The sequence below is a fragment of the Podarcis cretensis genome (genome assembly GCF_951804945.1).
Source record: "Podarcis cretensis genome assembly, chromosome: 10".
Lineage (NCBI taxonomy): Eukaryota > Metazoa > Chordata > Lepidosauria > Squamata > Lacertidae > Podarcis > Podarcis cretensis.
The window spans coordinates 32,602,020-32,609,077 of NC_137179.1; the positions used below are offsets into that span (position 1 = coordinate 32,602,020).

A 7,058-nucleotide genomic window follows, 5' to 3' on the forward strand; every position below is an offset into this window, starting at 1 on the left:
GTGGGAGGGCGTTCCACAGGGAGGGCGCCACTACCGAGAAGGCCCTCTGTCTGGTTCCCTGTAACTTGGCATGTACGAAAGCTGATCTGGTTGGCAACTGAATGTTCCAGTACTGGTGGTGATGGGTCTTTCACTGCACTTGGAGGCAGTAGGGCAACTTAGGGCAAACCATGCAGCACACACAACTATATTCTTCCAACATCTGACTGCTGCTTTTTGCCACACACCCACCCACACCCAAGCAGTTGCTGCCTGAAGCAGCTGCTTCACTTTGATAGCTATGCTATTGCTACTAAAGTAGAATGGAGCACAGATCTTAAGATGTCTTAGTTTCTTAAAAGTGGTTTTTAGGCATTTTACATGAAAGTGTTAGAAAAACACTCTTGGGGAGACGGCGACCCCCCCCCCCCAGGAACTCTAAGCATCTCCTGGTAGGCACATCTCTGGAATGGCATGTCCCTTCAACTCCAGAGTGCCCTTATGCGACACTTTTCTTATGAAAAGTGCACACAAGTCATCTAGCATCATACAGCAAGAAGAAAGAAACATCCGTAAATCTAAACTACATTTTATTTGCATTCTATACAGACAATCCATAATCACGTCTGTGTTCTCCAAGCTCTGGCAGAACAACTGTTGCATACTACAAAAGTGAAAGTACAGTACAAAAACACGCTCAGACAGAAGAGATAAGACAGTCCTCCATTCCCACACTCTTCTCAGACATCTCATGTGATTTATACTAATCACACTAGCAGTATCGGTTGCATAAAATCCCAACAGAAAGAGCCACCTAGCAATATGTTTTGTGTACCTATCCCAGCATTTCCATGCACATATTAGGGATTTTCAGACTTCCTTTTCTGATTATAAGCTCTTTGCTCTATGACAGAAGTTGCTCTATGGGACCCCATGACTTTTTGAAGTGAGATGTTGCAGTGGGAATTGGACTTCAGAGGTCACACTACACCCCTGGAAGTTGGACTGGCAGGTATTTGAGTCCATTCCCTATTGTATACTGAAAATCTGAACACTATGGAAGCAAGTTGTGACCACAAAAAACAGATAATTATAACACTTGCAAAAATGTATTTTTCATTGTACAAAATATGCATTTTTCAAATTAACATCTAAAAAAAAAAATTGGCAGAGCATGGTCCCAAGAAGAGGTGTTTTGTGAACATACCAAAACCTCCTTCCTTACTTTACTTGTTTACGTTAACCAATATTCCACTGTCAAATTTGGGAAGGTATGCAATCTGCTCAGTGTTATTGTTCAAAAACCTTTTGAACATCACTCCTGATGCTTCTACCAAGTCTGAAAGAAATTTTGTGCTGCATGGTGCAAAGACTCTCCTCCCTGAAAGAGAGGGGAGTGGTTGTGGGCGGGAGCCTGAACACCGCCCCTAGCAGGGGGCGTAGCCCCCTGCCTCCAGCTCACCTGGCTGGCGCTCACGCCCCCCCCCCCGGTGGCCGTCCAACCAGGTGCCGTGGGGGGGCGTGTCCAGCAGCCTTGATGCTGCAGCGTCAGCCTCTCCCCGGCCTCATTTCTCTTCATCGTCCTGTGCGAGTCACCCACCCTCCACTCCCATTGAGTTAGGGCTTAGGTCATTGGCCTTGCTATGGACCTTAGGTTGGTCGCCCCGGTTGCATGGGGGGCCTGGTAGGAGTTTTTCCATTTGGCATTAGGCTTTTTGGTTTTTTCGCCTACCTCGTAGCAATCGTCACAACGTTTGTGGTATTGGTGGGTAGGTTAGGCATTGGAATAATGTGCTGTGGTGTGTCAAAGTGCTAGGTGTGGCCATCGCCTATGCCTTCAATGTTTAGGGGTATTCCGTTAAAGGAATCTGGCGGTCGTGTATTCTGTCTGATGCCTGCTTGGCGGGAGGCCATGGCACGACCCTCGGTGACAGCAGGGGTGAGCCTATAGTTGGATTAGCATCAACAGGTGATGAACCCCTGGTGAATAAACCCACTTGTTTCGTGATCCAATGCCTAAGCCAATACCTTTTCATTGCTGTAATCAATAAAGTTGTGGCCTTTTCTAGCCCATTAACCTTATATCACGTGTCCCTGTGTCTTCTTTTCACGTCGCGATGGTCGGGTCCTCGAACCACAACCAAAATAAATGAATTCCAGTCTTGCCATCTCATTACAGTACTGCAGTTGGCATCTTGATAGCCTGGTAGACCTTTAAATAGCACGGCTGTGGAAATATCACCTATAATTAAGAAATGTATGCATCTTTGGTTTACACCATTTATGTAGACTTGTCTGGGGATGACAGGGTTAGCGTGGCAAGAATGTGGGAGGGTCAAAGTTCTGGTATGGAAATAATGCTAGGATTCCAGGCCCTTCAAGCTTTCCACAAAAAGCTTATTGTTCTACCTCCTCCAACTTTTATGCTTCATAAACAAACACTAGATGGAGATGGCAGTGGGCATGGTGATGACTGGGTAGATATGTTCTTTACATGTATGACTTTAAGTAGGTCACAGGTAATGATTCAAGAAACTCAAAAGATGCAAAATAGTGAAAATTAAACAACTATGAGTTGGAACGTGAAGTGAGAAACCAAGCCAAAGAGGTCCAGAAAGGTGGTGTAGAACTATGTTTAAGAAGACTTTTACATGCATTTATAAGGTTGCTGCACTGCATCACTATGATCAGAGGCAGTAGCAACAGGAAGTATTGAAGAGGAACTTCCTCTTGAGGGAACCTCCTCCTGTTGCTCTTCTAGTGCAATTGTAACCCTGCCTCCTTTGGTGGCCTTGCCCTTCCTTCTAGACCAGAAGTAACTGACCAGGGATCAAAGACTGAATAACTATGTCTACATATAGACACCAGCATAAGAGCATTCATGTTCTGTTAACCCACTGGCCTATCAAGATGGTTTGGGGCTGTTAAAATAAAAAAAGAAATGGGAATATGAGAGAAATCAACTTTGACAGGTTTATCCATCCCTACATCTCATAGATCTGGGTGATTTTTTCACAGTTCCAAACTTCTACAGGGTTGTGGGGGTTTTTTGTGGGGGGAGGGAGGAAGGATACCTTTTAAGAATAAATCCAGTTTATACTTCCATAGGTGAGAGATCCAAGTAAAACTGATTCTATTGTATGTTCAATTTGCCATATTTCAACATAAAGCTCCTTCATACAGTCAATAGGAAGCATATTTAGGGTGATGATCTCTTGTTAACACAGCTTATCAGCTCTGTCCTGGGTACTGAAAAACCTGCCTCTGACTGCCCTTGTTTTGCCTGTTAGCTGCCTGTCCTTTCTCTCTGCCCCAGAACATTTGTCTGGACCTACTATACATCCTCTTGACCTGTCAATGGACTCATCATTGCCAGAACTGGATATCTTCCGCAGCAAACCTGCCATGCTGCAATCCATTGAAATTCTTATAGGCTCGCACAGAAACAAAGGTTAACTTTCAAAGAGCAACACTGGTGCATTTAAAGTGTTGTTTGTGCTTTCTGATGAACTGTGAGCTGCTGCAACACACTGCTTGGCTAATCATATCCCACTTTCTCCCCTCCAGTGGAGATACTCTTAGCTGCTAAATGGATATAAAAAAACAACATGACAATAATAATAAAGAACAATAATCCGATAATTAAAAGCAATTAGGTAAGGGGTTGCCAATCTTTTGGGACCTATGGGCTCCTCTACAAGCTGGAGAAACTGCATGGCCACCCAGCATACAGCACTACCTATTCTTTCTATTAGATGTACTGTAGGGTGCTTATTTCAAGCCTGCTTTCAGTAGGGGGTAGGGGTGGACTGTGGGCACCACAGAACACATCTGTGGACACGTGTATCTGCACGTACCAGAATCAGGACTTCTGAATTAGATCAAGAACAAACACATCTCAAGACTGAAGATAACATTCAGGCACTAGTGGTGACCTGGGACCAGATCCATCCCCTCAGGGTTGTTGTGAGGATAAAAGAGAAAGTGAAGAGAAACATACATGCCACTTTGAGATCTTTGGAAGAAAGGTAAGAATGTAATTTTTAAAAATGACTGCAGAATTATTGTAATAGTAAGCTTGAATGGAAAGATTCCAAAGGAGAGAAGCCCAAAGTCCTTTGCCGTTTGGTAGAGTTGTCTGAGAGGCCTGCGGTCCTACCTCTCTCCTCTTCCCTTAGCCTGATGGAATGGCTGCTGTAGATGATGATGATGATTTTATTATTTATGTCCCACCCATCTGACTGAGTTTCCCCAGCCACTCTGGGCAGCTTCCAACAAATATAAAAACATAATAAAACATCAACCATTAAAAAACTTCCCTATAAAGGGTTGCCTTCAGGTGTTTCCTAAAGGCTGTATAGTTATTTATCTCCTTGACATCTGATAGGAAGGTGTTCCACAGGGTGGGCACCACCACCAAGAAGGCCCTCTACCTGGTTCCCTTTAACTTCACTTCTTGCAGTGAGGGAACCACCAGAAGGCCCTTGGAGATAGATCTCAGTTAAGATGACAGTTAAGAGCCTGATGGAGTTAGTCTTTAGCAGATGGCAACAACAGACACCCAAAACCTGGAAAATGCTGAACAAGACATCTGAATATGGGGGTGGACTCATGCTAAGCCAACTGCGACCTTGTCTCCCTTTCCTTTAAGCCTTAGTTGCTGCTGGATTGCAAAGCCTGCAGGGCAAACTTGGGAGAGATTCACTCTCTTGCCTTGTCCAACCAAGTCTCCATAATGCATGCCAGATCAGCTTGCCCTATATTGTCATTTCTGAAGTGTTACAGAAGATGGATGTTGCACGATGTTTGTAGTTGTTGACATGGTCATGTGCACTGAGACCTTTAGAGTCCACTCACCCCTGCTTTTTATTTCCTAGTCAGGGCAGTCGATGAGTGCTCTCATTCAGTGCTCCTGCCCACTCCTTCTGGCTTCTGTGTCCAGCTCCAAGTTCTCCCGGACTCTCTCTCCCACTTACTCTCTTGCAGAGGATGGGAAAACACCCAACAGTTCAAGAGAAGGGATAAAGAAAGAGAAGAAACTCACCCCATTCACCATGACGTCCAGGAGGTCTGGAAATGGATGTTCCTTCTGAGGACTGATGTAGTCAAAATGTTTTTGTAGAACTAACTGTGATCTATGGGTTGGGGAGCAGCCTGCCTTTGAAAGCTTTGGATTTCTTTTAAGTTCTGGTACACCAAATGGTTGTTTGTTGTGGACATTCAGCTGCTTTGCACCTACATCATTCCAGGTAAGCTCCTGATGTGTTCTTTCAATGTAAGAATCCTCTGGGAAAACAAGAGAAAGATCAGAAAAATCAACAGTTTTTATGAAGTGATTATTCTTGAAACAGTGCTGGTTGGCAACGGGCAATAGCTTTTAAGAGAGCTGTGAAAGGCATCCTCCCTGTAAACATATGCTTCCTTTAACTCATAGTCATAGGGGCTTTGTGTGTGTTTGAACACTACAACACCCGGTCAACCTTGTTTAATTACCAGAGGGGAAGGTGGGTTGTGAGTGTGCACACACCACAATAATCCTTCCCTTATACAATTCAGTTTTACCTTTCCCAGAGTATTGTCTGTCTCTAGCTGCAGACTTTTTATATACAAATTGGAGCAAGTGGATGGATAATAATGTTAATTTTCATATATTATATCTCGTAGCAAGGATTGCAAACATCTTTCTATATCTTAGCAGATTGTGAAATTATTTAAACAATAACAATATTCTGGCAAGGTGGAGAAATTTATCTCTTGTGTCCTGGATGGGGAACATTTCGGGGGCTGAAGGCATGGCACTCATGGAAAACCTGAGTGGGGGAGCTAATTCCAGTAGTGGGCAGGGTCAGACCCACAACCAGCATCAGACCCACACACTTTCACACACCCTTAACACACCCACACACCATTACACACAAACATCTCTATTTCCCATGGAAACAATGGCATATATTTTATTCTTAGTAACAGCAATTAAGTTTTGCTTTCTATTTTTATAGACTTTTAAATACTAATAAAAAGCTTGCTAAACATGGCTTTTTAAAAAATCTGGTTGTGCAAAAGGCAAAAATATGTCCGTAATTCTAGCGTTTATTATATGTCTTAATTGCTTTTTACAAAATGTCACAAAGCAATTTATGAAATATTAAGAATGTAAATACAGTGGTACCTCGGGTTACATATGTTTCAGGTTACATACGCTTCAGGTTACAGACTCCGCTAACCCAGAAATAGTACCTCGGGTTAAGAACTTTGCTTCAGGATGAGAACAAAAATTGTGCTCTGGCAGCACGCCAGCAGCAGGAGGCCCCATTAGCTAAAGTGGTGCTTCAGGTTAAGAACAGTTTCAGGTTAAGAACGGACCTCCAGAACGAATTAAGTACTTAACCTGAGGTACCCATCTGAACTGCAAAACCCTGCATTACAGCTATTCAAAGCCTCAAACTTGGCACACTGAAAATTGCTTACAGGGAATCGCAAAATGAATGGAAACTTTGTTTATATACATTATTTTTTTAAAATGTATATGACTGCTCATATTATAATATATCAGAGTGGTGTAAAGAAAACAAAAGATAAACATAAAATATACACCATGTGTTGCATTCAACTGAATTCTACGCAGAGTAGATCAACTGAAATTAATGGACATAAGTTAGCCATGCTCATTAATTTCAATGGGTCTACTCTGGGTAGGACTAGCATTGAACACTGTGCCAAAACTAATACTGTTCAAATGACAGTACAACACTACAAGTTGATCAGCAGACAATAATTCATTAGGAAAAGCTCATGCAAGTAAAGAAGGATGGTATTACACATGCACCTGAAAGAGAGGACTGTTGGGGCATGCCTTGTCTCTAAAGGTATAAAATTGCACATTAAATGGATATAACTCTGAAAGCCTCACTACTGGAGGACGTAGGGTGGTTAGGGAAGGGTCTCAGTGCCACCAGGAGGTCCTCTTCTATGAAATGCGGTGGCTGGGCAAGAGTCTAAGGAGAGAGGTGGAATTGTAGAGTTAGAAGGGACCCCAAGGGTCATCTAGTCCAACCCCCTGCAATGCATATGCCAGTCTG

General features: G+C 43.2%; 1 long non-coding RNA gene across 1 annotated transcript in view; it reads left to right on the top strand.

Moving 5' to 3' along the window:
• The window catches only part of LOC307225803, a 146,365-nt gene that overhangs the window by 115,371 nt on the left and 23,936 nt on the right, over positions 1-7,058 (top strand). The window lies entirely within an intron of this gene.